This window comes from Mauremys mutica, chromosome 5 (assembly GCF_020497125.1).
Source record: "Mauremys mutica isolate MM-2020 ecotype Southern chromosome 5, ASM2049712v1, whole genome shotgun sequence".
Taxonomy (NCBI): domain Eukaryota; kingdom Metazoa; phylum Chordata; order Testudines; family Geoemydidae; genus Mauremys; species Mauremys mutica.
In genome coordinates, this window is record NC_059076.1 from 74,840,684 (window position 1) to 74,866,677 (window position 25,994).

The following is a 25,994-nucleotide window of genomic DNA, read 5'->3' on the forward strand; positions in this document are numbered from 1 at the left end:
CATTTGTAAAAAATTGTGACATGTTCAGTTTGACTGATAAATTGTTCATCATGAATTATTTGACCATCTCTAATAATCAGTAGGGTATATAATCATAAAAGTGAGTTTATAATGGATTTCAGTGTAGTCATGACTAAGTGCATGAATTTTATAATGGAAACCTCATGGCATTAAAAGAGAACACTACTGTCACTATAATTTTCTCTGCTATGGATGTATTCAGCCTGTGGGGGCCCCATGATGACAGAGAGGGAATATGAGTGAGGTAATGTCTTTTATTGGACCAAGTTTTGTTGGTGAGGGAGACAAGCTTTGTAGCCACACAGAGCCTTTCTTCAGTTCTGGGAAAGGTATTCCTACCCTCACAACAAAATGCAAGGTGGACCAGATTTAGCATAAGTAGTTAGGGCATATTGTAAGGGACCACTCAAGGTAGAGTGGCCCATTAACACCCCTGCTCCTATGGACAACTATATACAAGGAGCCAACAGATCACCATACCTATCTTCATAGATCCAATAACCATCCCAGACACACCAAGAATCTGTTTATCTACTGACAGGCACTCAGATACCAGAATATGTTCCAAGGAAAAAGTCTGGGATATATACGTTAAGACACTGAAAGGCACCTTCATAAACCAAGGACACCCCACAAGAGGAGTAGATCGCATCATAGAATGGGCCACTCAAATACCCCAAGAGGATCTCATTCAATACAGAAATAAAACACCTCTGACTGCACACCCCTAGTTACCATTGTGACAGGATCCCTGGGGTGCCACCTGGGACCGTGGTACCACTGTGCCCTCTTATCTTTCCAGCCTAGGCTGTCTCTCTCAATGCTTTGCTAGAGCAGAAAACCCCTCCAGGTGCTGTCATCACTCAGCACAACCACATGTGGAGCCCCACACCCAACTAGATGCATGAATGTTTCCCAAAGCCACTCATGAATCTCACCGAGAAAGGCACTAGCCAAGTCTCCCCAGCTCCCAGCCGTGTACCCAGGGCCGGCTCTACAGTTTTCGCCACCCCAAGCAGTGCACCAAATTGCCGCCACGGCAGGGGCAGTCCGTGTGCCCTTAGGGTGGCAGGTGCGTTTCCACGGCGGCGGCAATTCGGCAGCAGCTTCTATGTTTAGCTGAAGCCGCCGCAGACAGCTAAACATAGAAGCTGCTGCCGAATTGCCGCCGCTGCGGAAACGCGCCTGCCGCCCTAAAGGCACATGGACTGCCCCCGCTGTCCGCGGCGGCAATTCAGTGCGCTGCTTGGGGACAAAACAACAGATACTGCTGCCCCTTGCGGATTGCCACCCCAAGCACCAGCTTGGAATGCTGGTGCCTGGAGCCGGCCCTGCGTGTACCTCAGGAATATACCGTCTTGCACTACTCAGGATCCTTTCTTGACCCTTGCAAGTTTGTTTATTGGTTCACCACTTCATCAATGGAAAGTGGATATGCACCAGCCTTTGTAACATGAGCAGATTTACCAAACACTTCAGGCAAACTCGCTGGTAAAGATAAACAGTAAAAACAAGTTTATTCATTACAAAAGAGATTTTGAGTAATTATAAGTGATAGGCAAAAAGTCAGAGTGGTTACCAAAAGAAAAGAAAATATAAGCACACAGTCTAAAAACTCAATGCTATTAGACTGGGCAAATCTAGATTAAGCAGTTTTTCTCACCCCACTGGATATTGCAGTTCATAGTACACAGATTTCACCCTTGAAACCTGGGCCAGTCTCCTCTGTTGGAGTCTTCAGTCTTCTGAGTGTCCTTGTTGCTTGAAGCATACGTGAGGGAGGAGATAAGACCAAGCATGGTGCCACTGTGTTCTGTTGTATACCCTTAGTCCATGTGCTTGGAGAACCCCAGTCCAGGCATGTCTGATGGACACTGATGAGTCACAAGGTGAAGCAATACCCCCGATGTATCTCCTGTGAGTGAGTCATTGAATTGTAACTCTTCTGCTGGACAATGGCTGGTGATGTCTGTTCAGCACCCATCTGGGAATTAGTTACCTCTTCCCTTGTTATTGTCTATGGAGAGCTAGTATCTGGGCACTTCCCAAACCCCCTGTATATCTGAGTGAAAACCATACAACACAGTTCTTATAGTTTTATATACATTAATGGTACACATATTTAGATGGAACAATGTTTTTTAGCAGATCATAACCTTTCCCATGCTACCTCACATGACATGCTTTATATTCAATATCACAGTTATATGTAAATGAGGAATATGGGGATTACAGGGTATACCCTCAAGGTATAGAATTCACAGCCACCGATACCACCCCCCACGGGCACCGTATCATCAAACAACTACAACCTATACTCAAAGGGAACACCTTCCTGAAAGAAATCTTCCCTGAACAACTACTTCTGGTCTTCAAACACGCCCCCAACCTCTCCAAGCTCACCATCGGAAGCAAGCTGCCCACAGACTAGGACATACCAACTCAAAGTCGCCTCAGACCGTGCCAAAAACACAAATACAAAACCTGCAGCCATATCTCCACTGCTACAATGATCAACGCCTTTCACAACACACCTTTCAAGAACCATGGATTCTACACATGGTTATCACAGCATGTGCTATAGCCCATCCAGTGCCCTCCTGAATGGATTTACATAAGAAAATGATTAAAAGACAAAAAAAACCCCACAATACCTGTGGATGAACATTTTTCATAAAGTGAACGTTGTGAATGTGCCTTTGGTCATTTGAAGGATCACTGGCATTATTTATTTATGAGATTATATCTCAGTGATAAAAATATCCCAAAGGCTATAGCTACCTGCTGTGTCCTGCATAATATCTGTGAAACAAAGGGAGAAAATTTTCCGCTAGGGTGGAGATGTAGAGGCAGACTGATGAATTTGAGTGGCCAGATACAAGAGCTATAAGAAGAGCTCAAAACAGAGCTATACAACTATACAGGGAGGCTTTGAAAGACCATTTTAATAGTAAGCCAGAGTGATGTGTTGCTGTACTATGCTCCACTAGGCCTCTCTCTTTTGTGGCCTGGAATGAATCTTGTACTCATTCCTCTATATGTAGGAATCTAACATTGTCAACGCACCTATTGATATTGTTTGTGAAAGATGTTATGGGTTCAGTGACACAGTGCAAAAACAAGAAATTGATTGCTGTCAGACCTGCTCATCACCAGCAACCATATGCTGTGAACTAACAAAGATGAATTATGTTCCAAAAAAATGTAATTTTATTCTGTAACATGAACCAGGGAAAAAATAGAACTTAATAAAGCAATAAATTAAGAGTTCAGAACTTACGAAGGGGAAAGAAAAGTCATTTCCATTTCAGGTATACATACACCAACCGTGTCTTTCACAGGTCAGTGTATATGAAACTGTTCTTTTCTTTAATGTCTCCCTGGGTAGAATGGTCAGGGTAGTGCATTGACCCCCAATGCCATGTGGCATGTTGAGGTGGGGTATAGGGAGATCTCAATATAGAGTCCTCTATGGGATGCAGAGGGAGGTGAGTCCGCTCGGGGAGGTGGTGTTATTAAGTCAGTGTAGTGAGGCATTTACGTTGGTGGGAGCCAAGTTTTAAGTGAAGATGCTTCCACAACTAGGTCATTGTAAGCTGCCTTGTGTTGACCTAACCATGCGGTGTAGACCAGGCCTAAATCTCTCCAAAGGAATATACTTCTACTTAGAAGAGTAATATATTCTTGAATTCTCAGTAAATCTGATTACTTATGCATTGAATTTCATGCCTGAACAAAATCCTTGTTTTTGTTTCCTACAAAAGGTTTTTGTTATTTTGTGTTTTTAGCTCTTTGGAATTGATGAATGGACACAGCAATCATACTGTAAGTGTATATAAGGGGAAATGGCAAAAGCAAGAAAAAATAGTGTTCTTTCTTATACTGATAAACAGCTTCACTGCTATTTGGGAAAAAAATCAATAAAAAATCCACTATTCTTCATGATTGTAAGTGAAGCTTTTAAGTAGTTGAAAACTGTGACTAACCAACAATTATGAGAAAGTATTCTCTCCTTAATATAAAGCATTTTGTGTGCAACTTTTCTTTTACCTGCTATAGCTTTTTAGTTAAGATGCCACCAGCATCCAAAAGATGCCTGAAAGCAAATCCTCATAGCTATCTGCATTATGAATTGTAATCTAACGGAAGGCCATGAATTGGCTGCGAATTAAAGTTATGCTCTTTCAATTTACACACAAGATGGATTAATTCTAAAACAACTCAATTCAGAATTCAGCTTATACGGACAAAAGAACCTGCTTTCCAGTTATTTCTTCTTCTTTTCATTCCAGTGTACAAGTGACATAGGTGACATAGGTGTATGGAACCAGGAAGATCTTCAGAAGATTAACATACAATCTGGGCTCAATTTTGCAAGTTCCTGAGTGGCCCTTGAAATCCATGAGAGTTAACGGCACTATGCTCCTTGCAGAACCAGTTGTAAACTGATACGCCTGCTTCCGGCAGCATAACTTTATTGATGAGAGATGTTTGAGACAGCTTCTGTTTAATTTGACTTAAACTGAACAAAACCCATGTGCAGCTACACTGCCACTTTCAAGTTTGCATTCTAAGAAATGGTTGTCTTTGAGGAGAAGTTGGAATTCAACTTACTTTGGATCCTTGATCCCTAAGTTATTCAAATTCCTTAATATAAATACCCTTTGATAAGCACACTGCTAATATGATATATCTTTCTAATACCTCTGTTCTGAGAACAACTGTGCAGAGAAGTAGGGTGTATTAGAATACAGAAAGCCTGATGCATTAATGCTGTTGAGGACTTTGAGCTACAGAATCTAAATTAGTTTCAGGGAATAAAAAAGGATGGTAGCTCTGTCAGGGTTATGGCTACACTAAGGAAAGTTACTTTCAATCTTAGATACCGGGGAATAAATCCCTGTTCCTTGGGTTTAGTGTTAATCCAAAGAACAGTGAAATGTTGTTAGTCAGTACAATTCTCTTTTCTGATGTCTTGGTTCCCTATTGCTCTTATGTCAAGACACAGCAAAGCCTTAATCTATCTCTAAGTCATGAGGACAAAAATGTGGATCAACAATTACTGAGGAAGTGCAAGTTGGAAGGAGAAAAAGACAAGGGCCTTGGATGTTTTAAATATTTTTGACAACTGAGAATACAAGATTCTCAGTGTACAGTATAGGTAGCTTTAAACCAGAAAGGTTAACTCACAGTATGGTAACTACAGAAGTAAATTATTTATAGTAAAATTCTGATTTAATATCACTACCTAGTTGGAGGCTGTGATGCTACGTCCCATATTCTTCATAACTATGCTTATGATATGAATATGGCATAACTAATATGTTTTATGCAAGATAGGTCATGTGACGTGTCATTGGAAAGGTTGTGATTTACTGAATATGATTATCCTATTTGTATACATGTCTCAGTTCTGTAGCTGAAGTTAGGAATATAGACTATGTATCAATTATAAAAGTGTTTGCACCAGAACGCCCACCAAACAAAATGGAATCAGTCTGACTGGTTAGTCAATGGGCCATTAAGGAGGACAATAGAACTTTGAAGATGCTAATCTCCTACCTTCCCTAGAAGCTTCTTGGGATGCTGCTTTGACATTGCAGGGTCATGTGATCATGTCACCTGGTACTGGATTCCATTTTGGACTTCTGGTATTTTTCCACTGGGGGGAGGGGAGGAACGCACTGAGAGACAAAGGATTCCTGCCATATGTAAATCCTATTTAAGGCAGGGAAATGAGATAATCAGGGTTCTTCTCCACTGCCTCCCCACTCAAGAAGGAAGACTGCTGAAAACACCTGAAGAAACAAAGGAACTAAGCAGGGGGCTGAGCCCAGGCAAGAAAGGTCTCGCCTGTGAAAGGAATACCTGGAGATTTAAGCTGCAAGCAGTGCAGTTTACCTTCAAGAAACACTGCAACCTGCATAAAACAACATTTAGGGATGAGATTTTGCTACTATTAACCCATAAATTTAGTGTATTAAGCTTAGTTTTCATGTTTTTGTATTTACTCAGTAATATTTTGATCAGTTTGCTATCCCTTATCACTTAAAATCTATCCTTTGTAGTTAATACACTTGGTTTTGTTTATTCTAAAACCAGTTTGTGTAATTCATAACTGGGGGGAGGGGGAAAGCTGTGTATATCTTCCTCCACATTGAGGGAGGGGGCAGATTTCATGAGCTTATGCTGTACAGATTTCCATGCAGTGCAAGACAATACATTTTTGGGTTTACTCTCTACAGGGGGTGTGCATTTAAGTGCTGGGCAATTTCCCAGCTGAGGGTATGGCTACACTTGCAGCTGTACAGTGCTGGGAGTTAAACCTGTCTTCATACAGCTGAGTAGGGAAAGCGCTGCAGTCTGTCCACACTGACAGCTACCAGCGCACTGTCGTGGCCACATTTGCAGCATCTGCAGCGGCATTGGGAGCGGTGCATTATGGGCAGCTATCCCAGCGTTCAAGTGGCTGCAACATGCTTTTCAAAAGGGGTGGGGTGGAGTGTGACAGGGAGTGTGGGGGAGAGAGAGAGAGTGGATTTTTGGATCCGACACTGAGTCAGCTCCCTGCCTTGCAAGTTCCGACCCCTCCCCCACCCCTCTCTCACTCACTGAAAGCAAACAGCAGCTGTTTTTTTCCTCACAGACCATATAAGCAGCCCCGGCAAAATGCCCCCCCCCGCCTCCCGCCAGCCGCGCTGATTCTCTCCTGAAGCCCCCTCCCTCCCCCTCTCTTCAAGCAAACACTAGCTGTGGGCGTTCCAAAGGGAGCCCTCCTGCCTCTGCTCATTCACAGCAAACAGGAGCTGTGTTTGTTTTTTTGATAAGCAGCTCCCAGAGCCCACAACAAAACAAAGAGTGGGACCTTCACTTAACAGGATTATGGGAAGCTTCCAGAGGTCCGTCACTGCGTACTAAAGTTATTCCTTGTTTACACTGGCGCCCCAGTGCAGCAGCAGCAGCAGCAGCGCTATTCTCTTTATTCCTCTCGGGGAGGTGGAGTACAAGCAGCGCTGTAGCCACGGAGATACAGCGCTGTATGTGCCTTGCCAGTGTGAATGGGGAGTGAGTTACAGCGCTATAAAGCCACCAATAGCGCTGTAACTCTCAAGTGTAGCCAAGGCTTGAGTCTTCCCATGCAGCAGAGCTGCTTGCAGATTCTGTGTGGTTCTACAGCTGGGTGTATCCTTACCAGTGTGTGCTGGAGGAGGCCGGAGAGCCTGTCTCAGCAAAACAGTGTAAGGGAGCCCAGGCTGGTGGAGCAGGTGGGCTCAGTGAAACCCCAGTACATCAGGTGGCACCCTGGAAGGGGGGTCCAACCCGTCACACAGGCATCTTCCTATTGTTATTCCTGAAGCTTATTTCAGATAAGATAAAAGTAATTGTTGAATTTCTGTTATTTTCTTTATACCATTAAGGATGCTAGAAGCTTATTTACATCCATTATCTACTTCCATGTTCCACTGTAAAAATTAATCAGCATTTCAATAGCTGGACTGTGATATCCTTACTTGTCTTGAGCATACTTATTCCTGATTGAAATCAATGGGACTACTTGAGTAAGTATTACTCAACAGGAGTAAGGGTGCCATAATCTAAACTAGCAATATACTATCTCTAAAAGCCACGAGAATTAAATATTTTTTCTTTGTTGATTTCTGTAATGTTATGCAATGCTATGAGTTAAGGGGGTTATGTGAAGAAGTAATATGACAAAACATGAAGGAATGTACCACGTGGTATTGTATCCAAACTAGAACCCTTTTCAACAGTGTACTTAGTAAGTGATTTAATATTTTCTGGAAAACATTAATCTTTCTAGATGAACTGAACCAGCTATTCACCTGAGTCTGCAATCTATGCCATACCCACATTTCTATCTTGTAAGTATGTATTGTTTCCTATAAACAATGTTAAGAGTGTGACCCAAATGAAAGGAAATTCAAAACTGAGTACACCTAACGGCCCATTATTATTTAAAACAACACCAATTCCAGTGAGGTAGTTCCTAGCCATTCCAGTCACTACAGAAAATGGTGTAGAACACAGTTGGGTAAATCCCTATTCTCCCCTAAGCAGAACACTCAGACATTTCATTCACTGTCTGTCAACCCCTTAAACATCCATCCCTACCCCTCACCATTAATTAACTCACCTAGTCAATCCCAACAAATTCACATAACCAAAAATACCACTGTTCACTCCCAGTCAGTGCCACATACACCACACCTTCCCACCTGTAACCTGTGTGCATACCACCACATATCCCAAACAGTCATCTCCTAGTTACCCTACTAAACTCACCACTCACCCAGTGAACCCCACACACTGTATTCTATTCAGGTTCTTATGCCACGCTTATCTCTGTAGTATCTGAGCGCCATCCTGTCATGCATTAAGCAATGTGACTAACATTGGTCAGGTCTTGTTTGTTCTCTCCTTTTCTCCCCTGGGAGAGAAGCACGTGCAGTGGGATGCCTTGTTTTAGTAAGGTTTTAGTGTTTAATGTTTAAAATATACCTTTTGCTTTTTATTCATTTTGTTAAATTCAAGGAAATGTTCCTTGCACTTGGAGTGGAAGGTGATAAAGTTTGTGAGGGTCCTTATTTCCTGGGGTAGTTCATTCCAGTCTGGAACTGGCCCTTGAGAAAATTCTGCCTTCCACACAGACTTTACCCTTGTTGAAGAGAGTTCCATTGTGCCAGAGGAGTAAAGTTGTTGGCCATGGTGACACATTCCACTCAACTATTCACCGCTTCACGGACACATTTCTCCAGTCACATCCTTCATAAATACACCCACACCTCTCCTCACCCAGTCACCTCCACCACATACATCACGACACTGCAGATTCCAAGGGGACGAGGAGGACCTCACTTTCCTCAGGGAGCAGGAATTTTTTTTCTCTTTTCTGGTGACGCCATAAGCTAGAACAGCAGGATTTGCCCTGCATATCCCCTCCAGGTTTTCCTTCTCAACCTCTTGTTATCGCATGCTGCTACAAAGAGTGGGAATCATTCTCGCCTCTCCCTGCCAAGGGACCTGTCATAAAGCTCTGATCCAGGCTGGCTCCTCTACAGGGAGAGTCATGAAGTGTTTGGTGTTTGGAACTCTGGTGCCCTCTGCTGATACTTGCCTGAAGCGCAACGAGCAGATTTAAAAACAAACAAGTAAACAAACAAACATCAACATAAAAATAAACAAAACAAAAGAATGATTCAGGCAGCTCCACAGCAATCCCAGGAACCCTGGCCTAGCCCATATTCCTGTATGTCCACCCACACATCCTCAGAGTAACTCAACGCAGTTTCATTTTCCAGGCTGAATGAATCAAACAAACAACAACAAAAGTAAAAAGTCTAAGGGAAAAGTATATTGCATGTTAAAAAATGTCTCTTTTAGTAACCTGTGGTGCTCTTAGCATGGGAAATGACTTTATTAATACTGCTTTCATACTGACAGTATCTGCTTTAAAATGAGAAATAAATCTTTTAGTAAAATTTGAGATTTTTTGTGAAAGGGATGTAAGGTGAAAATTCATCCCTTATTCTTTTCATGCTTTGTGTGGCTTAGCTGTAGTAATTCCTCTTGAAGGTTCCCCTTCTTGAGCTTCACAGTGCCTGCTTCATTCTTCATGTAACTTGAACTGTTGCTGTTAGGCAACCAGTTAACACAATTCTACTGCTGTCCAATTATTCAGAAGCCTGTGGTACTGTAATATTCAAACTGCTGACAGATAATGTGATAATTTAGGGCTGCTTTACAGCACTCCAGGCTTATTCAGCTGTAAACTGAATAAGTCTTCAATTTCACTCTAGTTCACTACTGCTAAATTCCCATTCTGCACTCTCATGCTCCAGGGCATCCTTATTTTAGCTCGTTAATACTCATTTAATTTATGCTCTTTAAATTTACCAATACCTCTTCAAGTTGCTTAACTAGCTTTCTCACAAGAACAATTAGCAGTCCCTGTGTTTTAGAAGTGAAAAATTAAGTATGGAATTGGAACAGTGGTTATTTGTATCCATCCCTGGGACAATATATCTTGAGGTTGGATCATCATGATGGTGCTTCATCAGGTACAGTGGTACTAGCCTCAAGTGCTGTGGCATTTTACTTCAGGTAGCTTCTTCAGTGCTTTGGACACTGCCTTTTAAAGGTTTATAAGATGACACAGCAGAATTTGCCTTGGGCTTGCTTGGTATATACACCTCTTTTTGTTTTCCTCCCAATGATATAGTCACCAATCATAATAATTCATAATGTATTCTAGAGCCCTCTGATATATGCTAAAGTGAAACAGCTACACTGTTAACTTTTGAAAAAATCAAATTCTGTGTGTACAGTAACTTTTCCCTAATTTGTTTCCCTCTATTAACCATTTAATAGCCATGTTAAAAGCTAACAATCTAAGAGCTCTATATTTTGTAAAAGATATCCATATTAATATCTCCATTGCATAAATAGACACAAATATATCTTAATGGCTCTAAAGTAGTCAATTTGATTTTTTTCTTCAAAAATCTGTATATGAATGTGTGTAGTATACTTTGTACAGAACCTTTTTGTTCAGAGATTTGTATAAATGTGTAGCAGGATACTTTGTGGTACAGATTTGCATTATACATTAATGGCTCTGAAAGTACCTACACTATTTTATGACAGATTTATTCTATAGTGTTTTGGAGATACCTCTGTAGTGCCATGGTTCTATAAACCCTGCTGCATACATAGCAACTATTGCTGTTTAGGGGGTGTGACGGGAAACACAAACCCCACACTGAAGAAGGAGGGGTTAAGGAGCAATTCTGGGCACAGGTAGCCCTGCCCTGCTGCACCTGCAAAGCTTGCACAAGCAGGAGGCGGAGCTTAAAAGGGAAGCAGAGGAGCTTGGAGGGAGGCAGGCAGTGGAAGAGAGCAGACCTAAGCTCTTGTGAAGAAGTGTCCCAGGACCTCTTGTTGCCTGAGACTTGGAAATGCTTACCTGTCCAAGCCTGCAGAGGAGGGACTGGTGACTTTTGAAGGTTAGACATTTTAATTTTGTGTTTGGTTCTTTATTTCACTCTGCAGGAAGAGGGGACAATGGTAAGAAGTGATCGAAAAAGGTGGAAACGGTGGGCCCGGGTTCCCTTCCCAATCCCTAAACTAGGAACAATGACAGAAGTCTATCCTTCTGAGGGGACCCAAGTTGGGGAAGATCCCGAAGCTGCAGGACTCCAGACCCTAAGACCCTGATTCCCAGGGGAAGCCCGTTGCTGAGTTCAACAGACTTCCACATCCTTGTACTCTGTGTATCCCAAAAGGGGTGGGCTCGAATGTGTACCCCAACTGGAGGGCTGCATTGCTAAAAGGACAGACCCCCACACAGTGGATCTACAGTGAGAAAGGGGAATGTTTGAGAGGAAAACTTTGTGCTACACACTGGCCTAACCGCAAGGCAGCACTGCAGGTGAGTTCCCCTTCACAGTGGGGTAGTGTCCATATTTTACAGGGTTTGTCATTGTTCTGCTATGACCTTCTAAAAAGCTCTTTTAGTTCAATATATGTCATGGATATTGCTGATATCCTCCTTTGAGAGCTCTGTTCATAACTTTTGAATAGTAGGTGGTAAAACTGAGAGGCAGCACAAGCAGGGTAGGTAGACTGGTTTTGCTTGGCAATGGCTCCTTCGTGCTAGAATTTTCTCCTTGTTTGAACAAAACCAAGAGTTTTACTGACTGCTTCACCCTGGCATAGAAATAGTACTCAAAGTTTGAACTATTAAAACTTCTTTGAAAACCTTCTGAGTGGTGTACTGTGAGGTCATTCTATGCAGTACCTTTTGATGCTGGTTATCCATTCTATTACTTGGTAGCTAGAGAGTTGCAAGTAAGTCTCGGTGTCCTGCTCTCAAGACGTGGCTATACAGCCACTTTTGTATTATCACACATTTTACAAAAGTCTGGCCATAGAATGGCTCCAACTTGGAGTCTGGGTTTTGCTGATTATTGCTGTCCTGTAAAATAATAAATTTGACAAGTGGGGTGCAGAGATTGGGAGTAGTACTTTGAAATGTGTGTGTTAAAGTTCAAGATTATGGTTTGGGCTCATCTCCAGCATTAACAGGCAAAGCATTCCTGATTCTGATCTAACTTATAGTGGTGTAAATCTGAAATAGCTCTTTTGAAATAAATGGGGTTTCTCCTGTGAAAAATCAGACCACTGTGAAATTCAGGCTCCTCATCCATCTTCACTTAAAAAAAAAAAAGTTTAGGGGGCTTGGTTTGTCTTTTTTTTCAGTATTCACAGCTTTGTGTTTCTGCATTACAGTTTTAAATAAATAACACCATAATTATTATTTTTGACGTTATTACTGTAATAAAGTTTTAACTATTATCATGCTTTACTTAGGTTATTTCTGAGTTATTTTAAAGCATAATAGAGTGCAGATTGTGGCCCTTTTGTAAATGTTTTGCCACAGCTGGCAGTCGCAGCTTTTAGTACTGCATTACTGGCTCCCCTCAGTATGACACCTAGCAAGCCACTCTCCATTATCTTACTGAAGAACTTTTGGGGTCATGCATATTTATAAAAACAGAAAAAAATCATCTTAAGGAAATCAAATATAAATATAATATTATTTCCGTAATCCTGCCTGAAAGGAAACCTCTTCCCCCTTAGAAAAGCTTGCATGTGTCTTATTATTTCAAAATAACAATGGTTAAGGAGTCTGCTTGGAAGACTCTTAATATAGCTTATGAAATTTCTCCTACAGTATAGATGTCTGTAAAGACTGCTCTTGGAAGTGGAAAAAATAGACCTGAACTGACTTCAGATAATTTGTGAACACAGTCTTTAATGTTAAACTGGAACTGAACTGCTGATGTCTGAGTTATATTTATTTTTAAGCTGTAAAAGCTGATTACAATCTGAAGTCTAACCCCCATTATACTGTAGGAAGAGGTTCTCTCTGACCTCAGCAGTGTCACAATAATGTATATTTTAATTAAGCTTTCTCTTAAAGTAATCTTCTCAAACAGAAAGGTATTAAAAATGAGGCCAAATACTGTCTTCGCTTACATCCGTTCAGTTCCAGTGGCTGACAAGAGAATATGCCCATTTGAGTCTTAAAACCTGTATGCCATCATTAAACACTTTGTTTTAGGATAGCATGCTTTCAGGTAAATTGATTTTTCAGTAAACATTGAACATGGTAAATCTTTCAAAGTCTTTATATGCTACTATCAATACATATTATCTGCAAGATGGAAAATAGGCATCCATATTCTGAGATCATCCCTTGCTGCTTGGCCCAACAGGGACTAGAAGCACTGAGACAGAAAGGAAGAAGAGTGGGCCACCTCTTCAATGATTCTTCCTGATCCACGTGAAATTGCCTTCCTCCCCTTCATGGTCAGAAAGAATGAACACACCTAGAAAGAAAAGCAGAAAAAGATTTTTATCTCAGAGAGAGTTTTGCCTGTCAGAATGAGAATGCTAATGCCTGTCACAGTAGCTTTGCCAACTAGATCGAGAAACTAACATTTCATCCTTTAAATTTATAGCCTTTTCTGATGCCATTTAGTTTAACAAAACAAACATCTAGCACTTCATGCCATCAGGATAACTCATCAGTCCGACAAGTTTCCTGACTATCATTTTGTATGAACCCATTTTTAATTCGCTCCTCCTATTTATCTCCGCAGATTTCTCACACCAATAAGGGAAATGGAAAGAGGAAGGAAGAGGGAATAAATGCATTTGAATTAATGTGGGACTTCATCTCAGAAGTATTATTTAGTTATTCCTTTATCAAGAGAAGAAATTTTTCAGTTAGAGTTAATTACATTACACAGCTGTTTGGTTTAGTTACATAGATTTTTCAGGAAAAAAAAAAAGGTTTTTTGGTTTTGGAATTGTTGGCTTCATGCTCTTCACAAACTGCCTGCTTACTTTTTTTTTTTTTGGTTTAATCTTGGGGCTTCAGATTGTTTTTCATTGCCATTCTAACTTATTTTTATAAGCCCTGCCACCTGCTTTCCTAATGACCCTATCAGACTCTCCAGGATTTCAACAGTTCTTGGAGGATTATATTTTTATTAGCACTCAGTGTAGGGGAAAACTTTTCTAATGATGTTTTATTAGCCCAAGCAAATTCTCTGAAAGCATCACGTTTGTGTCCTTCAGTAAATCCTATGACATCCTCCTAGGTTTCTCTGTTCCCATGACACTTTAGCAAGACTGTTTTGTTTTCAAAATACTTTTTCTTTCATTCTGTTTCAAGCAAAACAATGATATAAGATGCAAGTAAATTCTCTGATTCTTTCCAGCTATCAGTTTTTCACATGCAGTCTCATACAAAGGCTGTAATCCCAGTTTTTTGAATTTATTTATGCATTTCTCCACTCAGCGTTGCTAGGTCTATATTATTTAGACAGTCAAGTCCCATTTTCAGAAGTGACTTCAGCACAAAGGCATTCCTAAGTCACTTACATCTTGCAATGCTGAATACCGTTAAAGGATCACAGCTTGCAACTCCTAAATACATTTAGAAATCTGGACCTTGGGTCTTGCAACACTAAATGGAGCAACACCAGAATATTTTTAAAAATCTGGGCCATACTCCACTAATTCTCTAGTGTTCTCAGCAACTGGAAACATATTCTCTATTTCACATCCTACCTATGTGGTGGTACTTTCTTCAGAATCACATCAAGTTAGGTTCTTCCTGTTGGTTTCATCATAGGCACTATCTTTTATTTATTTTTGGAGAGGTGAGGTCTATGGGTGACACAATAAGGAATAAATACACAGCCTGGGACTTTGCAGCCTGTTTATCTCCTCTACTTCTCACTCAGTGGCTCTCTCCGAAGGCTCTTGGATTTTAGGTTCAGTGGAATGGAGTCCCTCACCTACAGAGGCAATCCTGCAAACAGCAACTCAGAGTGTCAGTTCCCTTGGTAACTTATGTACTTATTATGCAACAATCCTTCACTCAATAGAACAGTTCACAAGCAGTAGTATATTTTTCTTTTCTTGTTTATACATTTCTTTAGGAAAAGAATTCATCATACCGAAAGCTTGTTGGTGGAGATTTGGCAGGAAATAGTCTCCCTTGTTACATATGTCAGGCATAATATTACATAATAATAATGTCTAAAAGCCAACATGGTAAAATCCGTTTAGAAGAATAGGCTATGTAAGCATAAAGAGCAGAGGATTAAACCTGAACATACCAGTATCCCGAGAGGATTTATTTATAATGAATTAAGCAGATTCATAATAATATATTCAATAAGAAAATGAATAAAAAGCATTTGTTTTAATGATCATGGTCCAAATGATTCAGATGTGTAATCCAGCAATCTCTCCAATGATCTATCTTTAATGTGCAAGTAAAAAAATAAGAGACATGTTTAAAAGTGTTCTTTGGGTTTTTTTTAATGCAATTCCTAGAAAGGGCAAAATCTCCTTAGGTCTTATAACTACAGCAAATTCTCCAACTGTAATGGTCACTGTTGCCTTTTTTTCTGTTATCTGATCTTTGACGTTCCCTTAAATCCTGTATGTAGTTTATAAAGAAGCTTATACCTTCCCAAGGAAACTAAAAGCTAGTCTAATTTAGCCCTCAATTTTTTTTCTCTCTCTCTATCCTGGGCTGCTACTTTTCCTTTTAATCCCATTTTGATGATGTTTCTTCTTTCTCCTCCACAATCACATCCAGCCTCTTTGAAGATAAGGTATCTCATGTGAAAGCATAACAGTTCTCTGTGATCTGCTGTATGATTATGGGAAAGACCACCTGATCCCAACAAGATTCATTTCAGTCAGGCTATGAAATGATTTCCTGAAATTGCAGCCAAACCGAGATCTCCTGTGTGCCAGGATATAGTACTTTCACAAACAATTGAGCAATTCCTGAAGACCGAGAGTCATCAAGACTCAGACAACAGCTCTGAAATGTATTTAGTTCCCTAATGTGCCTTTTCTGGCCTTAGATAAATAACCACTGATGCCTAACAGCCAGGTTGTATCTTAATCAAGTTATCTGACTTTAATGAATCACAGCAATCTGTTGTGCAAGCTTTTCCAATACAAGCAGTGTAAAACCAATGATATGGACATTGGTTACTGTCTTACAAATATTCCAGCCTATCAACATGTCAGCTAATGCAGACACCATAACAATTCTCCCCCTTCATGAAATACCTCTGAAAACAGATGAGTCTCAAAACATCTCTTGAAGGTCACCAAATTCAGGTTCTTAAAAAGCAATACAGGAAAATTTCCAAAATCAAACACTCACCAACATCCTACAAATTAAATCAGGAGCATATCAGACAATTGTGACGGGTTCGGTCATAGAGATCCCTTTGGGACTGTCACTTGATGTGCTGAAATTACCTCTGGGCCCATTTTCCCTGATGGCTTGGGACTCCAGAACCCTACCTTGTTGAGCCAGACACACTAGTCTGCTGCAACACAGACCGAGGTCTGAACCACTCCCCCAAAGCTGCAGGCTTTAACCAAAAACTGCTCAGCAGGTCACTTGTCTCCAGCACCCAGACACAAGGCTCCCAGTGGGATCCAAACCCCAAATAAATTCACTTTACTCTGAATAAAAGCTTATACAGGGTAAACTCATAAATTGTCTGCCCTCTATAACACTGATAGAGAGATATGCACAGCTCTTTGTTCCCCCAGGTATTAATCACTTACTGTGGATTAATTAATAAACAAAAATGATTTTATTAAGTATAAAAAAGTAGGATTTAAGTGGTTTCAAGTAATAACAGACAGAACAAAATAAGTTACCAAGCAAAATAAAACAAAACACGTAAGTCTAAGCCTAATACATTTAAGAAACTGAACACAGGTAAATCTCATCCTCAGAGATGATCCAATAAGCTTCTTTCACAGACTTGACTACTTCATAGTCTGCGCCCAATCCTTTCCCCGGTACAGTTCTTGTTAGTTCCAGCTCAGGTGGTAACTAGGGGATTTCTCAAGACTGCAGTCCTCTTTGTTCTGTTCCATCCCCTTTTATACTTTGGCATAAGGCGGGAATCATTTGTGTCTCTCTGGGTTCCCACCATTCCTTCTAAATGGAAAAGCATCAAGTTTAATATGGATTCCAGAATCATGTGACATGTTCACATGTCCTGTGAGACTTCTTTACTCACTGGCTGGCACCCAGGTATACAGGAAGGCTTACAAGTAAATAGAGCCATTTACAACCAATTGTACTAGTTAATGGGAGCCATCAAGATTCCAAGCCACCATTAATGGCCCACACTTTGCATAGTTACAATAGGACTTCAGAATAGTACTTCATATTTCTAGCTTCAGATACGAGAATGACACATTCATACAAATAGGATTAACACACTCAGTAGATTATAAACTTTGTAATGATACCTTACAAGAGACCTTTTGCATGAAGCATATTCCAGCGTGACATTCACATTTATAAACATATTTCCATAAAACATATGGAGTGCAACATCACAACAATCACAACTATTCTGATATCAGATAAAGGCAGAGAAAGTATGTCAAATAGACAGAACCCCAACCATTGGGGATTTGGAGATCAAAACTAGCATATTAACTTTCACTTGGAAACTGAACAGTAGCCAGATGCAAATTATTAAGTATAGGAGTAAGGTGCTTCCTGCATGAAAGACCTCTTCATTGTGCATTAGCTTCAGTTTCTAGATGATTTGAAGATGTTGTTCCATGTAGAATATATTACATTAATTCAACCTAGAGGTGAGTAAGGCACATATAATTTCTTGTCAAACCCAGATAAGAACTATTTTTGACAATTACTTATGCTGGTGTTTCCAGAAGCAACTGGGGAAACAAACTACAGAGACATCCCACTAGTCAAAGACACAGATATAACTCCCTCGACTTCTTTTCTTCCATCCTGTCAGCATGATCTCATGCTTTTCTAGCATAATACTCAGCCAACTCACTCTCACCCTGCCCCAGTTTCTGTTAGATGCTGGGTGAGTCATTCTACTACAATGGCTGTATCAGAAGAGAAATAGTATGTGTCATACTGAAGCTAGGACAGGAGAGGTAATGGTCAATCAAAGGTACAATTTCAATCTCGCTTTCCTCTACTCCAGTCACCAAGTCATGGGGTCAGTTTCTGCAGAGTACATCAGTAGAGAACTATGGGCAGGGCAGCAGGCTGCAGGCTGTTCTAGCATTCAACAACTGGCAACAGTCCTCCAAAGATCTGTCAACTGAAAGTAGCTAGAGAGCAGCGTGCTCCAGCCGTACTGCCTCCCCCTCCCTACCAAGTGCTATATACAAGGGACCAGGATAGCGTAGGAGCTGGTTATGCTGTGGGAGAATCCCCAGATGGGGATTGCAACCACACTTATTTCCTGAATGTTACTAAGGAAGTGGAATGGGCCCCATGCATGAGATGAGTCAAAACACACGTGGGCCAGTGACTTAGTTGTCATGGAGTCCACAAAATCCTGAGATGATTCACAGTGGCTGGTATCCAAAAACTGAAATAATCCAGAACAATTAATCTAGGCAATTTAGACACCACAAGAGAGAGGCTTACCAGGAAAGGCACTGATGCAGACCAATTTCAGTCTCTGGGTTTAATCTTATCGCCTTTCTGGTTTAATGTTATTTATTGCTTTGTGTCTGTTCATACATCTTGTTCCTAATTACAGCCAGCTATTAAGATTAATGCTTACCTTGGGCAGGCAGTGTTTACCAAGTTTACCTTTTGTTTTGCCTGCTTGATGGATGTGCAGAAAGAAGAAGGGTTACAGGATTCCCTCTTGGAAACTGGGAAGATTGATCAGCTGTAGGGATAACAACAGCATCACTTGTGTTTTTATCTGGTAGCAAATCCAATCAAAATTGTACAAGCCACCAAAGCTGAAAATATATTAGTCAATGACATTATTGTTTTCTGTAGGGATTTTGTTAACCTTTCACCACCCTGATTCATGTTTGTTTCATTAAGCTGAGGGAAGAAAAAAAAATCTGCTCTCTTCGTTTCCTGACTGTTCTGACTGAAAAAAAGCACTTTTAAAAAACATTGGTGTCTTTAGTTTATTGAATTGAACAGATTGATGAATCTATTTCTAAAATTATGATGGTGAGATTTGCAAAACAATTATAGAAACGTGATACTTAAGTGCAGATTAGAAGCTTATTCAGAAAGGTTTTATGAAACTCAGATGGAAGTATCTGAGCTGAAACCAAATCAGAATGAGAAATTGGGCGGCTGGCAGGGAGTTTTCCATTTGGGCCATGGGTCTTGAACTCACTCCCTGCTCAGGCCCGTAACAACCCTCCAGGGCATACTACAAAGCCTACCTCTTCTCCCTTGCCTATGAGGAGATGAGTGGTAAGTAGGGGAACTGTAGGGATTGTGTGTGGTGGCCAATTGGTATCTATTGTATTTATGTTGCTTGATTTGGTCCGAGGTAATTGACAGATCTGTTTGTTAGTGTTTTTGTCAAGCATTGTCAGGGATGCCCAGAGCATTGAATGGACTATTCTTTTATTGTAGTTCAATAAATTATATTTATCAGATTTTTTTTTTCACATTGTCACCTCAAATTATATAAAGACATTGGGTCACATTCTCTCCTGTACTAAGATCCACTTGGCACAAGAAAGGGAGATGACCATCAGATTCCTTGAAAAAGTCAAATGACTATGGCTCTAGCTCCACATGGGTTGGAACAGCCTATGAATTTGGGCATACACTTCAAGCCCTGAAAACTCAACCTGGGGTCTGAAAATCAAGTTGTTGCGTTTCCGGCTCTTACTCTATTCCCAATAATAAGAATTCTGTCATTAGAACTTGGTTAAGTTTGGGGATGTGTGAACCAGAATAGAATTCAGCTACTCTTCCATCACTGTATTGCTCCAAAAGTAAAATGAGGCTAGAAGTTTTGTGTGGGTTTGTTTTTTCATTTGTTTTGGAGGTTCTGTGTTTGTTTTTTGTGGGTTTTTTTGTCTGTTTTTTTTCTTGCCAGTGAAGTAAACAGAATTGGTATGGGAAAAAAAAATGCAGCATCTCTCTGGAACCAAGAAGTGCCAATTTACATAGTCACCCTTCTGACTGAAGGTCACTTCAAGTTGATATTTGCTTTCATTATAGAAATTATATACTAGTTTCTTGACAATTATAGTAATCAAAATTAAGCATTCCACTTAGACAGTAATACAGTAAAAATAAAAGTCCAGTATAATAGTATAAATAATTCCTTACATATAAATTGATTACTTAAACACTTGCTTTTTTTTCTTGAGTAGCTCTTATGAAAATTATATTTTTGAACTGTAGTGAAGAATGCTGTAGTAATATGACTGAAAGGAAACTAGAAGATCCTCAGCTGGGATACTTTGTTATAACTTGAATGGAGTCATGACAGTGGAGATATGGCAGTTCACACCAGCTGAGGATAGATGTGTATCTCCTGAGGTAATCTAAGAAAGCAAAATTTTAAAAAATTAGAAACCATGTTAAAAAAAACTGTGTTAAATGGTACAACTTTATATAACTTTGCTTTGTATATCATCTTTCATAGGAAAATGCTCTAGAGGACTGAATAATACAAGAAACTATTCTTTGAACAAGCAGTTCTTAAAATAAACAAATAAATATAAAATCCAAAACTCCTGCTACGCTTTTCCTATTGACTTCCTTTTTTTTGTCCCCCCTCCAGCTGGACATGCCAGACATAGTAATAAATTTATGATCCGTACATGTCAGAATTGGCTTTGGTTCTTCCATTTGCCAACAAGTAATGAACTAGATCAATTGATAGTTTGTGGGTTTCTGACTGAAGGCAATTTGTTTAATTTGAGCAAGTCACCAGAGTATAAGTTTCATTAGCAGAGCCAGAGATGGCATGCAAGTGGTATTTAGCAACAGGAGTTACTTTTTATTTTGTCATTCCCCTTTCCTCTTTTGTCAGAAACAGATGGAATTTGATTATTTTGCAATTACTTTGAGCCAAGAATAGTTATTAAATCAGTGCCAAGGATAGTGGGAAGGTAAAACAACAAAACACCCTAAACAGACAGTGAAACATAGAAACATGACTTAATTTGCAAAAGACCCACAGCTAACATGTTTTATTGTTTAACCATAATGATCACCACAGAAAATGGTAGTTTAGATGCCTTGTATGCTGAATGACAAAGAGAAATTAAGAGGCAAGTGAAAATGTATGTTTTGTTTTTGTTTTTTGCTGAAATTTTTGGGATAGGATCTCAACTGTTGTAAATTGTCAGAGCTCTGACAATTTACACCAGCTGAGGATCTGCTGCATAGACTATGATGGATTTCTGATGAGCAAAAGAGCTACTGAAGTCTGTTTGATTTGTAAAGAATCGTAGTGAAAGAGCTTGCACCAACCGTGATGAGACTGTTGTATAAAAGAAGACAGAAGAAACGGATAGTAGGTGATCAGGACAAAGTAACATAGTCCAGGGTAGCTTTAAAATCACAAGGCTAATGAGGGATGAAGTCCAAGTTTAAAACACATATACCCCCACACCACGTTGTATCCTTCTGAACTAGATACTTATATGTTGTTTCGGCAGTTGAAGAGTTTACTTATGTATAGGGTAATGTGTATTTGCTTATTCAAATAGGAGACAATACTGGAGGCGAGAGAGCTGGAATGTAGAGAGAGCAGAAAGGTTACAGTGTTTCAGGTGAAGGATTTCTGCAGAGATGGAGTCAGGGTGATTCATGGATCATGTTGTGAAGGTGACACTAGGCAAGTTTCAGTTATAGGAGAAAGAGAAACTGTGATGCCAAGTTTACAGACACTGGACCAAATAATGGAGTAAGTTGAGGACAGAGATACCAGATATATTGTTATGAATTTTACCATAACATGAAGTTGATTTTTCAATTACTTAAAATGCTACAATCTTGAGCACAGTGCACTTTGATTCAAATGTATCTCTTTGATAGAAGCACATTTTTCAATAGAGTGCAATAGAGTGTCTTTGCTAGCCTCTAAAATAAGGCAAGTCTTCCCTCAAATGCACAACTTCTGATGACTTCAAGGGAAAGGATACATGTGTATCTGAAGACCAAATTTGTCCCATGGGATTTTGAGGGGCTGCTGATCAAAATTCAGACCTAAACAGAGATTGCTGGCTATCAAATCAAATTTCAGCACCTCCAGGAATTTCTTTTTTTATATAGATAATTTAAAGAACAGTCTACAATTAAATGTTGACCATGCAGCAATAACAACATACATAGGTCCAATGTCTTTTTCGCCGTTCTAACCAGTACATTACTGTTGTGTGATACCAGTCTTGTACTTCTTTATATTGAAGATGGCGTATATGTACTGAGTTAGAGAATCTTAGACGTTTGGAACTGAACATGCATTGGTGAAAAGTCAGTAGTGGCTTTTACCTATACATCTGCTACAGCTAACACCTACCATCAATGTTTGCTATTACACATTTAATAGGTGACTACATGTTTTTTCTAATATATTTTGTTTGCAACTTATTAGCTTCTTATGTTACCTTCTGGAGGAATAAATGTGTTCTGTGCAATTTTAGAATGTATGTTTTGTGTACTGTGGCTAAGATAATTGGGAAAGCTGTTTTAGCTAAGATACTTGCAAGGCTAAATTCAAGCAAAATAATCGGAAAGAAAGCTGGGAAAGATAAAAAAGAACTATAATATTGGTGAAACTCGGTCACATGGTCTATCTCTTAGATTTATACAAGATGCAAAGTAGACTAATTAAATGGGCTCATATTCAAATATAAGTCCCTTTAACGTTCAAGGGGAATACATTTTCATAGTTTCCTTTTCTTTGTTGATATTTATGCAAGTTCTAAGATTTTCACATCATAGTTCATATGTCCTTCATGGCCTATTGGCTAAGGTTGACTCAGATACTGCTATTGTATCTGGAATTATATTCTGCATTTGAAGGAATTGATCTGTTCTGCTTGTTTGTAACTTAATCTGTGATGAGAGTTCACTTTTATAGTATGTATTTTAAATCACAAATTGCAATGCTGACATGGGAGATTTATTATTTGTTGAATGCTGACCTATGGCGTTGGTGTTGTACCAAACATAGGGGAAGACTTGGCCATGTCCTTAAGAGCTTACATTCTAAGAGTATTTTCAGTCTTAGAAAAAAGGAAGCATTCATCCTGGAAAAATATATATAACCTGCAGTGTGTAGTTGTGTGTCCAAGTTGCAAAGGTTGTTGTTCTCCCATAGATGCAAAGATACATAATGGATAAGAGTCAGGGTGGCACATAGGTGTGTGGGGATAGGGCAGGGAAGGATGGGTGGATTCTTTCCTATGGCTATTGTAGCCTTGAAAAACTGTGGCAAAACAACTGCTTCAGTGAGAAATAAGTTACTGCCAGTCCCTGAAAGTATTAGTTGTGCTCACTACTCTGCTTTCCTCCATGAGCTTGTAACCCGACTTCCGTGGGTAAGCTGTAATGCTATCATCCTCTCTCCACTTTTGTTGAGTTTCTATAAGCATCATTTGATTGAAAAATATTGTAGTAGATATTTGATGCAAGATATGCTGCTGTTCAGTCTTCATATATGCCCATACTCCATGTGAAAGCCTGGGCTATCTCACTAAATAGACTGGGAAGGTATACTGAAAAATTTAAAAGTAGAGAGGACTATCCAGATACAACACCATAGAAGGTATTCACTTAAAGAGGTCCTGTTCGAATGTGGCTCACATAAACATAAAATCTACAACTCAGGACACCCTCCTGGAACCAGATTTCTGTTTGACTCCATTTTTGCCACAGCAAGGCATGGGATTTAATAAAATAGCCTGCTATAGCTGTTTGCCCATACTATTCTTTATATTAGAATCAATATACCCTCTCCTCCAGTGTTAACAAAACCTTTATTTCTGTAAAAATTACATCATTAAATCCACAAATGCACTTGAAAACAGGTAATTTATTATACACTTTAAATTAAAAACATGACAAAAATAAAAATCCACAATCTCTTAAAATCAGAACTTTGAATCCAGTCAATTACAAACAATGGACAAAATTAAATCGCCCCTAATTACTCAAATACATTTTCCAGAATTCCTTTAACCTGTAGCCTGGGATCACTTCAGACCTCAAACACTGTGCGTGCCCTGTAGCTACTTGCAGGTTTCTGTTCCTGGGAGCTGGATCTGATCCTGATTCTTCCTCTTTCTTGTCCATATGGCTGGGGGAGACCTTGGGGGCATGGTGCACAAGAGAGGTGAATGTTTTTCATGTCTGAGTTAATGACAACTCAAGATTATCAAATCACAGGCTCAACTGGAATTATTTAATCAGATTATCGATCAGAGATTAGTACAACGCAATACAGAATACAGAAAGAATAGAAATGTTACCACTCTGTTGTCGGATCAAAGCTGGTTCTGTCTCTCTCCTTCACTGTATCTGGAAGGATGCACAGTTTCATTCACCAATTAAGTTCCCATACTAGGGTCATTATATAGATTAGTGGCAGATTAGTCACTGGGCCCATGCCCAGGGACCCAGGCCAATTGGGGAGCCCCTGAAAAATGGGCACCCCCATGCCCTGACCCACTCCGCATGCCTCCCCAGCACTTCTGCTGGGGAGCAGAGTCAAGCCCCCATGCCCTGACCCCATTTCCCCAGCAGGAGCTCAGGAGGGGAGAGGGAGGTGACTGCAGGTGAACGGGATGGGGAGGGGCCCCCATTTGCTCAGGCCCAGGGCCCCACAAAAGAGTAATCCACCTCTGATGTAGAGTTTCAGACAAAGAAAACCTCTTTGCCAAAGAAACATATGTTTTGATGTCATTTCTGTATATTCTCAATTTATCTGATTTATGTATGAAGGCATGATGATTTACAGCTGCGAGGACTAACAATTCAGCAAAATAATCTCTCTGTGGGTCCTTTTTACCCCCATAATCATTATTCCCTCATAATTGCCCAACAGAAAGCATGTGCTGTAACAATCATACCTTATTAGTTTTCTAAGCTTATATAATGCATATATATATGAAGATAGTTTCAAGAATATACAGAGTATTATAATCATGATTGCACCACATATTAAATACATCCTAATGCATAAAATTTCTGAATAGTGTTACTTATCTGTCAAGGACCAGTGTTCTGGGCCTTAGAACTCAGGCATACTTTGTTGATATCATTAAGATTCTAAAAAAACGTTGCTATATAAATGAATCAAATATACAGGGAAATAAAGGACTAAAGGGGTTAATATTTAATAACAGAGAAGTATACCTACAGGGGATCCACTTGTTTGGGAGAACAAGGGAACTCTGGCTGTGTTGGGGGTCCCTGCTGCCCCCACTTCTTAATTACTGGGCTTGTCAAACTCCCCCACATTTTTTGATCCCCAAATCAACCTGTCCCTTGCCTCTGAATTGGCCAGGTCACCTTGAACAAAAAAGATTTTCTGTCCATTGAGAGAGAGCACGAAAAGACTATTTAACTAACTTTGCCAATTGCATAAGCATAACTTTTGGACTCCACAAGACAAGAGCAGATAAGATTTATAAGATTTATTTATGAAATCATTATAAGATTAAAAATGTAATAAGTGCATGACTTTTCTATTTATATAGTTTCTAGCTACATTAAAAAAAAAGCAGAGGAGCTCTCATCTTGCAGAATTTGGGAGTTCCATAAGAATGTTCACTCTTCAGAGTTTCTTGGCTCCATATGTATAATGTTTCATCTGGAACTTGAGTCCTGAGGAATTGCAGAAGAAGGACCAGAAATTTTGGCTTGTAAAAAAATTACAGTTTTGCAGAACTCTAGTGTGTTGTTATTTTTAGATATTATTTGACAGTAGCAGTAGTAGTTATAGTCTGAAAATTGATTCCAGCATATGTGGTACTGCCAACCCCAAATGTTCAAAAATCATGAATCAGGGCTCACCAAAATCAAGGCTTAAAAAAAAATCAGG